The sequence below is a fragment of the Pecten maximus genome, chromosome 4 (assembly GCF_902652985.1).
Source record: "Pecten maximus chromosome 4, xPecMax1.1, whole genome shotgun sequence".
Lineage (NCBI taxonomy): Eukaryota > Metazoa > Mollusca > Bivalvia > Pectinida > Pectinidae > Pecten > Pecten maximus.
This window is the reverse complement of record NC_047018.1, coordinates 33,490,537-33,502,663: the sequence shown is the minus strand read 5'-3', so window position 1 is coordinate 33,502,663 and position 12,127 is coordinate 33,490,537.

Here is a 12,127-nt window from a genome sequence, read left to right as displayed (position 1 = left end):
TCATCATGTAACAAAACTAACAACATGGAGAGTGTTCTCCTCATGTGGTTGACTGAGTTTTTACAAATGAAGAGATTATGACATCAAACAACATTTAATTGCTTGACAAAACCCTCTAGATTAAAAGCATCTATTGTGCGACAGTTGAGGTGTTATTAATTAATACCGAGTTTTAAAGTAAGAAAAATTATGGGGTGTACAATAAGTCAACTGTGATGTTAGTAACGAAGAAAAGGTAATGGGAAAAAGCAATCAAAGGAAACCAAGTTTATGATATTTGAGAGATATTTCTCAAGAAGACCGGGATTCCAGCTTACAAGACTAAGTGTTCAGTACGGAGGATCATCCTTAAAAATGTAAATATATGCATATTGGAAATCCTTTAGAGAGAACCACATCATATTTTATAAACCACGTAAGTGTAACACAGCCTGAGAGTGAGAAATATATAGGGACTCTATAACCGTACTGGTGAAAACACTAACAAAACCAATTTTATGTTTAAAGAGGACCTTTATCAACGATGGGCCATTAAACAGAACAATACAATATATGAAAGAAAGATAATATTCCTACCATTATAAACATTACTAAGATTAATGATAAACGAAAACGAGTAAGCTGTTGTAACTTTTTTAAATTAAGGATAAAGAGACAATGGGGGGAAACCAGAGAAGGTCGACAGAACTAAACGTCACATAGAATACTGCGCCGTTCACTATACATGTATAATAGCGAACTGATATCGTGATATCGTTGAAGCATGGTTGGAAAGTAGTTCAATTGTCGAATTTAAAAAAAATGGATCCTTTTATGAAAAAAATGTTTTGCCTGGAACAGCCTCGTGTTGGAAAAGTCTGTGTATTTGTACAGATTCCTCTTTAGATATATCAATATAGGCGTAAATGGATCTTTTTGCTGAATCGATATCAGTAAATTCGTCATGTCGACGATGATTTGGAAATTGGTACGACGTTTGAAGTATTTATGTATAGCCATACGGCATGCTGGAATAGGTTTAACGTAGAATCGTTTAAGATGAAAACCGTTTGTTATTATATTTTCTATTATTTGATGGCAATTAACCAATATTTTTTTAGTTATGATAAGGGTACACTTCGGGCAATGGCATGATCAAAAACTAGTTGTCACTACGAGTTATGTTCTGGAAAAAAACATTGTTTTGGCGTAAATTGTTTCGTACAATACTTTGCCAACATAAATGCAACAGCCATGTAGTGTTTGTGACGGATTACAGACAGAGTGTGTGTGTGTGTGGGGGGGGGGGGGGGGGGTGTTAATATGGAATACCCATACCATATCATATAAGTGATTGTCAAAGATCAAGGGGATAACTATCAATTTCTGTTTTTCTTAGTTGGCCAATTCTTTCTTTAGACATAATGAAATCATTGGTAAGTCACACGGTAAACGAACAAGCAATACAGTGTTTCTGAAAGGTGCATGTTATTAAAGTTGTTGAGGACCAAGAGGAAGTTTTATGGCAGTTTATCACTAGCCCTCCACCTCTGGGTTGCGAGTTCGAAACCTACGTGGGGCAGTTGCCAGGTACTGACTGTAGGCCGGTGGTTTTTCTCCGGGTACTCCGGCTTTCCTCCACCTCGAAAACCTGGTACGTCCTTTAATGACGCTAGCTGTTAATAGGACGTTAAACAAAACAAACCAAACCAAACCAAACTCACCACCAAGGTATACGGCTTCTCCTTCACAGCACGGACCGAAATGAGATCTAGAAGTCCGTGCTAACAATGTGGTCACTCGTGCCGTTTCTCGGTACGATAACACCATCAGACAAATTGGCACAACATGGCGCCACCAAGCTTGTGATGTTAATGATTAAGACTGTAATGTACAGCCGACTGAATGTTATCAAATAGTAGGGCGACAGGTACATCGGACATTGCATTAACTATTCATTCCACGGAAAAGATTTTTGATGATTAAAAGGGTGTCAATTTCCAATTAAACTTTAATCCCTCTGTTTGCTGTCTTGTGTGTTTTATTTATGTATGTCGGTAACTGCACCGATGACAAATACCCCTGAAAGAATCTCTCTGAATTTCACTGCAAATTACTAGATATAACCAAAACAATTTGTGTACGTAAAATCGACGACTGGATCGTATGGGATCGTTTATGTGTCGTATTGCTGTCAACAATCCTATGAACATAAACACATCAACGAAGACGTAAACTGTTATTTACTTCTCTGAAAGTATGAGCCAATTATTGCACCACAGTTAGAATTCACCATCCCAAGGTTACCGCTGCCATCTGAATATAAAATACATAGTGGAACTTTCATCTTTTCGCAGGGTAAGTGAATTGGTGTCAACATTTCTTTACAATATAAACTGTTTGCCTCCGTAAGTGAATGAGTTTAAGTTTAAAGTGTTTTTGTCAAAATCAAAAATGTCGCAAACTGGAAGGTTTACAATTAATCTAACAATCGGTGGCCCAGAGGTTAAGAGTAGATCAAAACAGAAACGAGCGCCGAGATGTTGGGAGCAGAATTGAACTTTAACTATTATTATGGAGCCGTGAAATATCCATTGTAGGCTCTGCATCTACGGTGTACTTAGTTAGGTATTTTTATAAGCAAAGTAAAATGGACGTTCTTAACTGAAGATAGACGATGGATCTTGTCAAGATAAGGATAATAAAGGATATTTGAAGAGAGTCATAAAAGGATGAATAACATTATTGTACTTTAATCTTACTTTGCAAGATAATCAAGCTCTCTATCGATCATGTCTGCCGGAATTAAGTCAATCAACGTTGGGTGTTAGTACCCTACGATTGAGTTTTAGTCCTCTTTGGATTGTGCTCTGCAGTCCACTGCAGTTAGTCCCCATCCATGGTTTGTCCGCTACAGTTGGTGGTTAGCCCACTACCGTTGGTTGTTAGTCCACTACCGTTGGTTGTTAGTCCCCTTCAGTTGGTTGTTAGTCCCATTCAGTTGGTTGTTAGTCCCCCTCAGTTGGTGGCTAGTCCCATTCAGTTTGTGATTAGCCCACTACCGCTGGTTGTAATTCCCCTTCAGCTGGTGGTTAGTCCGCAATATTTGACGGTTAGTCCCTTTCAGTTGTTGTAAGTCCATTACCGTTGTCTGTTGGTCCCCTTTAATTGGTTGTTAGTCCCCTTCAGTTGGTTGTTAGTCCACTACCGTTGTGTGTTGGTCACGTGCACAGGTTAGTATCCAAATACATACCTCTTTGGAGCATGTGCACAGGCTAGTATTTGCTTACCGACCTCTGCTCGTGCGTGACAATCCTGAACTCATCGGGTATTGTCACTGAAATTCCCCGAGGAATTCCGGATGGTAACGTTCATACCCAAACGAAATTCTGAACGATCGTGAAAAATAATAGAATTAACAGTAAAATGCGGTAACAGTAATTTTTGATTAGTCATTACATGTATATTGAAAATTAATTGCAACATTAGTCATATACATTCTTAATAAAAACAAATTTTGTGTTTTGTTTTTTTGTTGTTTTTTTTTTAATTCGTTATCTGGAATATAGGCAAAAGTATTTTGGATGATGAAAATGTCATCATTTTCCGTTTCCTGAAATTACTCGTACATATCTAAACATTAGTTCATGACGGTATCGGAGTCGTATTCGCCGTCCATTTTTCTTTACATGTAATGCGATACAAAAGAAAAGATCTTCCGCTCGTACAGCGTGTAACCGAAGTTCAGAATGAATACATTTAATTTTGTAACAACAATATCAAAACATAAATCTTTTGCTGTTGGGATTCGAACCCACACAGACGAAGATCCTGCTTGTTTTCCATTCGGCTACTATGCAATTACAATAACACCCGTGAATGTTTTATTTACCATTCGGCTACTATGCAATTACAATTACACCCGTGAATGTTTTATTTTAGTGACCATACGGTAAGTCGGATGTCGACCTCAGTGTCGGCATGCATCGTTATACTAACCTGGGCTCGTGCAAGTGCAAATACCTCGCCGCCTCGCGGCTCGGTATTCACAACGAGTACGAACCCAGATTAGTATAACGATGCATACCTCCACTTCGGTCGATATCCAATACATGATAGTCCCCAATTTTAAGATGTTAGGTTCAAACTCTCTATGTGAACATGTTTCCCAGGAACTAAAGGTAATAATAATCAAGAAAGAACAAATCTAGTAAAGGTTAGCGGCATCGGCTAAAGATCAAAACCATATCTTCTATCCTTATACTAGTAAACATTTTGTTATGACAGCAAACGTGTTGTGGCCAAAATTCTGGTTAGCTCATTATGAGGAACTTGATCGGAATTCAAGAGTCAACCCTAGAAGTATGTAACGCTTAAAATAAACGAAAATAACCGTAACACATAACCAAAATACTAGCCAAAATATAATTTAATCCTTTATATATTCTGTGGAACTCATATGTTCACATACAAAAATAAATACCCAAAGACGCAGTGTTCAAGTGTTATATTCAAACCTCGTGGTAAGATGACGGCCACGGTCCACATGAATGTTTGTTGTAGCTTACACAGTAGTAGAGATTATTCGTATGTTAAATCAATGTCTAAATACCATCACTATAAACCGCTCCAATACATCAAATCAAATAATGAATCTCTAAGTCTCCACCAACAAACATTATTTATCGTTTGATTTTAATTTTTACACCAGCCGGCGATCTTTGTCACCAACGACTGCAACTTTCGGTTAAGCGATTAATTCCAAATATCCTTCACCAGCAACGTTGATAAATTATAGATTTACTTGCGAGATCTGAGTTTAACACCAGAACACCAGTAGAATGTACGAAAATCAGTCTTTGGATTATTTGGATTCAAGGGCAAAGATAGCGTTTACACCTACCACTAAAATGGACCATTCGATAGTTTGAGAACTGATACAAACAAAATGGTTTATACACAACGCATCAATGTCAGTAAAATATTAAATTGATGATATGACGGCGTCAATAAAATGCTTAATCTTTGCCCGGTTCAAAAGGATAGGCCAATAGAAGTCAATAAAACGCTTCATCTATGTCGTTTGGGGCATTGCTATAACCTAGTTGATGGGAATCAATGGTGTCCGTATCATACAGCTAGAACTTCTGTCAGTGTCTGAATAGACTTGAAAGCGTAATGAATACAGATTGAGGTCAATCCGCCTTGAGAATACTATGTTTGTCTTAAATATAGACGCATATATATGAACATATATCTACAAGATACATCTATCTGTTCACTAATGTAATATTTATCACTTCCGTCTGTCAGATCATTTTTACGCCTGATAATATTCGTAGTGATTATAACAAGAACTACTCACGTATTCTTTGGCGTATCAACGTTTTTGGCTCATTCTCGTGTCTCAAACTTTGTCTAATTTGTCCGCACATACAGTAGGACAATAACCTCCCGCCTTTGTTTATGACAAGAAAATGATAATAAATGAAGCATTAGTTTTGTAAAATTGATTTCACTTTGCAGCGAGGTATTGTGATATTTTAGGAACCACAGAGCCAAATCAAAAACAGATAATGGATTTTCCCCGCTTAAGTAGAGGAAGGTGAATGCATCGAGGCCTACTGATTGGATATTCATGGAAGAGAAGTTCCCATAGTTTTATGCGTGGTCTTGGTTACACATGTAGATGTAATTTACATAAAAAAATCCAGTCTGTTTTTGTCAGGGAGAGTTTATGAATAAAGTTTTAAAATGAGAATGTTCGGTGCTGAATCCAATACAAGACGGTGACCTCCATATAAAAAGTTCAAATTGGAAGAATTTCTAAATGTTCTATTTATAGGTGTGTGAGATAACATTCTTCAAAATTAGGGTTAGTGGAACCGTTTCATTTCCAATTTACTAGTGTACTTCAATGACGAGAAGGCGAACCAAAAACACGTGAGCAAAGCACTCCAAAACAACAATAAAATGAAATCATTATTCCAACTCACCATCGACAAAAAGAGGGTAAAATACGAACATATACATAGCGACCCCTGAAAAATTACAATGAAAATAACACCAGGATGGAAAGTGTCTTTCCGCATCGACACCATCCGTCTTGCAATTCTAGGTTAAATCAGTGATAAGTCAATTCTCAAAATGAGAACTAAGCTGGTTAAAATAGGACCACAGGAGATATCAACGTACTTCATATACGAATAGAATTTTTCCAATGATATCATATATCAAACATTAATTTTTGCTATGGTCTTCATCAACCTAAACGGATTAAACCGCTAATACATGCACATAAATCGTAATAACTGTTATGTCACTCATCGATATCATTGAAGCTTGGGGTGCACCAAGTAGACCCATACTGAAGATATTGTTGTGGGATAGGCCTAAACAACAAGATCTGCAGTGTGAGTCTACCTGGTGCACTCCACACTTGTTGTGCATAGGAAGCAGTGGTAGAATCTGATTTATTACAAATATTATCACCAGAAGGAACGGATTACAGGACTATTAAATTTAACAATGGCGGATACAATTCAATGATCACATATCTCGTATGCGATTCATCCATTGTAGAAACAATGGTTACCTAGATGTATTTCGATTGCTGGCTAGAACCTGTCTGTCTCTGCTACATCCATCAGGCTAAATTCATTACGCTTTTAATCGACCAATATTTCTGTTAAGGTACAATCTAATTTGTCTTATTCATTTTGTTCATTTCTCAAACTTCTAACGACATGAATTCTAGACGGATATGAGGATATGGTAGTTGAGTAATTGATAAGAAGCTTCGTGACGTAATATGTTTTAACTAGTCATTTTTAATGCTTTTTTAAAATGATTAATCACGAAGCAATATGCAAAGCATACGTTTCTGCTACATCAACATTAACATGTATGCTGAGATGTTCGTAGTAAAACAGCCACATGAAGTCGCGTTGATTACAAAGTCAATAAAATTAAACAACGCTGAAAAACAAGATAATAAAACATGCCGTGACATCATTTGTGTAATTCCGGCTCTAGGTTTCGCCTGTTTGCTGCAGTTGGTGAGTGTCCTCTTCACAACCGGCAGTTAAACACACTCTTCTGTATTCCGTCTCTAATGCTTTCTACCACTAAAGCTGCAACTTATGTATATGGAACGACCAGTAAAGCACGTGTATTGATGCAGGGATGGCTACTAAATGGCCATTTATCGTGATTGATCGTTGTTTTTTAGACAGCTAAGACGGCCTATTGTTGCTGTAGATAGTCTGGTGAATTTAATTTGTTGACGCTTTGGTTCTCAAGTGACCTATCGCGGTAATATGCATGGCTGTTACTGTAGCAAGACAGTCCAGTGACTACATGGAAGAACAGCTTCTTTATGTCTGGCGTGTTGGTTGGTTTAAAGAGGTATTGCATCTGTAGTACGTGATTTCTGAACTCGTGTGGACAGTATAATGTATTTATATCGAAAATATATATTTGTATTAGTTTGATTTTTTCTACTAAATTTTACGTCTATACTTCTCTTTGACGATATATGTTTAAGTGTCCATACAGGCTTTCACGTAACATTCAACGACCATGCGAGGATTATTTTTGTATTATTCTACGATTATCAAATGCACAAAGTTGTTAGTTCAATAGATAAGCTATGGCCTCAGTTATACCTCAGTGGTAGATATGTAGTTGAAAAAGAAAACTCATCAACAAATGGAATATTGGTTATCATGTATAGTTTTTATTTTGATTCTGCCATGTATTCGTTTACAAAACTACATGAAAAATATTTCGTCATCGATTTCGGTCAGTTTTACTAATTCTTTTAGATTACGTGATAAACATTGCAACTTCTTAGTTAATATGTTTCCAGGTTCCGCGGAGAGATTGGAGTTTGTGCAAATAAGTCGAATTAATGCAGACCGCGGCGTTTTACGTGTTTCATATTTCCATACAATGGTAATCTAACTTCTTTGCCAGTGCCTGGCACACTGATTTGAATCGGAGTCAGAAATTTGCAAATTATCCTTTACTTCTACAATACATCAAATAATGCTCATGCCTTCTGATTCATTTTACATTTATCATCGGCTTTGTCGGACGGCACGCATATCGTGTTCGCGTAAGGCCTGAATTATTATAAAATAACCCTGAACCTACAGAGTGACGTAATATGAAAAATATCGGATTAATGTTTTGTGAAGACGTATTTTTTTAAATAAATAATTTGTAGATGGCGTTGCCCATTGATCATGCTGCTACACAATCAATGTTTAATTTCCCGCATTTGTTAACTCAATATGGAAATCAGGTGAAAAAGGGGGAGCATTTTGAAATTAAAACCGTCAATATCGTAAGATAAAAATCAAAAGGGCATTTCTATTCGCTTATAAGTACCGAAGAATATTCCATGCTATGTAATATGTTGTATGTATTTCCTCATAAATAATGTTTCATTATATTGGTACACACTCAGAAAAATTGTCTATTAAATGTCACTTTTCAGACAAAGCAAACAATTTGATACAATGTACATTGTGTTGTCATATGCTTAGAAAACAGCTCACACCTTTTTGATGAAATTTTAAAATAGGGATTTCAATAACCAATTTCCAACAATTCTATGTTCTATGATTTAATACTTTAACAAAACAACCTATGAATAGTTACTATATTGGCATGACGGGTATCATCGATAAAAGCGGAAGACGTTTGCTCTTTTGAAACACATGGTCGTGTTATACTTGCTCTGCTTAAATGTTCTCCGTGTTAATCAATACTTTGATACTACCTTGTCATTGATTGATATGTTTTGAATTCTTCATAAACTGATGATACCATGTTCTTTGGATACAAATCAAGTTTAACATGGGACAAAATAAGAAACACTTTATACTATCCACAGGCTTTTCTTAAGACATATGTTCAAATCCTGTTTTGTGTCAATATTTAAATCAGAAATTGAATAAATAGTGTATGATTATACCAGGGGAAACAATTACCTACATATTGTTTATACGTATATCCTTGTGTTTGTACATCTCTTACATGTCTTCGTTTTAGCAATTTATTTTCTTCTAGGATATGTTCAAGAGACATTTAGTCATTTCTTCAGTAAAAGGGGTGTTTCTATCGATTCGGAACTATTACTTTTGTTTGTTTGACACCAATTGCGAAGTTATATAAGCTTATACTAATCACTCTTATTGGTCTTGATGACGCTAAAACACCGATAACACGATCACAAAAAATATGATTGCATGATGCTGATTAATCACTGCACAACTAAGATAAATGGATTCAGATTAATATTTTTATTAAAGAAATCACAAGGTCAGTCGTTGTCTAAATAAAGATCTGTTTACTATATCTGGACGATGACTGACCATGCGATTTCTTAGAATCAAAATCTTAGGAATCTAGTGAAATTCCTGATTGGTCAAATGAAAAGGATATAAAATCACGAATACGTGTATTTGTAATAATCTCGAATGTTGATAAAAAAAAAATACAAGGTCAGTCATTGACCAGGTTAAGTAAAAAAATAAAAAGGAAGAGAATATGTTTTACACTCAAACGTATGTCGAGAAGTTCCTTTTGATTGTTCAATTAAAACTAACAATAATGAATATATGTATATCTAACTGAGGAGATATTGACTTTGTTGTTTCCAGAAAATGATTTATTTTACTTGTATTTTACTATTGTAATAAACCGGATGGTTAACAATAGAATGACACAATGCGCTACTGATGCGTTTCTGCGAAACGAGAATCTTGCGTGTATTCTACAGCTACATATATACACAAGATTGCAGGTTATGAGAACGAGTATTGCCTTTGCCGAAGACAATTTAAAACATTCCGTCCATAGTTTTTACTCTTCTCGTGAGAAGAAGTGATAGAACAAATCCAAACAACGAAACGCCATTAAATAAGTTTAAATTTAATGAAAATAAATATTAAAATGAATTGAAACATATTGTTTTGGATAGGAAGGTGTAGATATACATACTGCAAAACGATGTGGCTATAATAAGGTTTATTCAAAATTGTTTACTGAGCGTGGGCATGCAAGGAATCTTCCATCAGAATCTGCGCTTATATTTTGAGAAATGATTATTTGATTTATGGAAACGGCACGAAATAAGATAACAGAAGGAAATAGAAGTTACGATAAACCATCTCGGGAAAGGATGAATTTGTTATTTAATACGAATTATGAACTTGTTTTAAAGATTTTTCTTGAGCTAACAGAGAAGTAAACGTTGACCAGACTTAGTTTTTTTTGCTTCAAACTTATTATCATTAAATGTTAACTTATGAAACAATAACATTTCTGAAAGTACTGTTGTGTTTCACTGCAAAATATTTTATTAAACTATAAGGCGTACGATAGGCACACCTCAATGCACATGTGTAGTATGATTGATAGTTCTCCGATATCGGAGTTCCAATTCAATGCTTAAGTCATGATGTAAGTTAACCTTTTTATGCCTCTTTTTCAGTTCGCTGTAAGGTATATTTACCATAAATCAAATAACCCAATATCAATGGTTTAGATGATTGCTTCATCTCTCGCCAAACACTTATATAGGAACATCAGAAAATGTATCAAATCTATTTGACTAATGGTTTCCTCTTAAGTAATGCATTCTTGAGAGTATAGACATGTTGCAGAACTGACGAATATGGCAATGGATTTTGACCTTTAATGGTAAGACCTAATTAACATGAAGCCTGGTTATGGTCACCATTGGATGTATATAGCTGGATACTATACTCTACACAGACGGTTGTTTTACGATCCTGCCTTATTGATCCCGCTGACCTTAGCAACTCTCCGCCTGCCAAGAGTAGTGATATTTTAGCTGATTACACGCGAGGTAGGAAATCATACACTTAATGGAGTCTGCTATCGCGGTATTTACCATGATGACAGATTCATCCCTTCTACAAAAGGGCAATGGGCAGTCGTAGATAGTGGAAGAGACGCGCTGAACGTTTAGTGTTAAGCCGAAACATGATACGAATATATGTTTTTGATATATTGGAAGAGATAGTACTTGTAAGGTATTCTTTCTATTAAATATCAGCCAATTTTCTTTAGCGATGGCGAATTGTTTGAAAAGACGTGAATTCAATGGACCTACACCAATGGAGTATCAATTGAAGATGGTCATTTTTTTCAGAAAGTTCAAAAATTTGATATATTACGAGCCCTATATCAAGATAATATCAAATGATTTAATTGCTTTGATAATTCTCGAGACTTATCATATTGTAAGCAAATGTCATAAAGAATTAACGTGAAGGGGTCATTATATCATATTGTGAGTAAATGTCATAAAGGATGAACGTGGGTGGGGTTCATTATAGCATATTGTAGGTAAAATTCATCAAAGATGAACTTGAGGTGGTCATTATATCATATTGTAAGTAAATAGCATAAAAAATGAACGTGGATGGGGCCAGTATGTCCAATTTTAAGTAAATTTCATACAAGTTGAACGTGAAGGGGTCATTATATAATATTGTAAGTAAATGTCATATAGGATGAATGTGAGGGTTCATTTATCATATTGAAGTTTAATGTCATAAAAGATGAATGTGAGGGGGTCATTATATCATATTGAAGTTTACTGTTATATCATGGTTATAGTTTGATAGAGAGATGATCATTATCACTGTTTGTCAGGTGACCTTTACCTGTAGGTGTCCGTTTATTGTCATATTGAAGGTCAATACTACTTAGTTCGGTAGTGAAGCAAAAGTATATGTCATATTGTCGATTAACGGCAAATAATTGGGCTTTGACCATCAAATTGAATAGTAAACTCTGTCCCTATATTGTCAGGTTTAAGATAGGGAAGTGAATGCAAAAGTGACACAAATGGAATATTGAGCGACTATATAGTGTCTGTCAATGATTTGTTATTCAACAAAAAGTGATGTTCATCTAACTAAGTAGACAATTATTTATTCCCTCACGGCGCTCTTCTTAGGCGGACTACTTTCATTGGTACAATGTACATGCATACTCTAATGGAAATTAAACTTTTTTTCTATTAACTATTCACTTCCTAAACAACGGACACTTACACTTGGTTCAATTTATATTAAAGGATAATATATCAAAACGACTGGTTTGA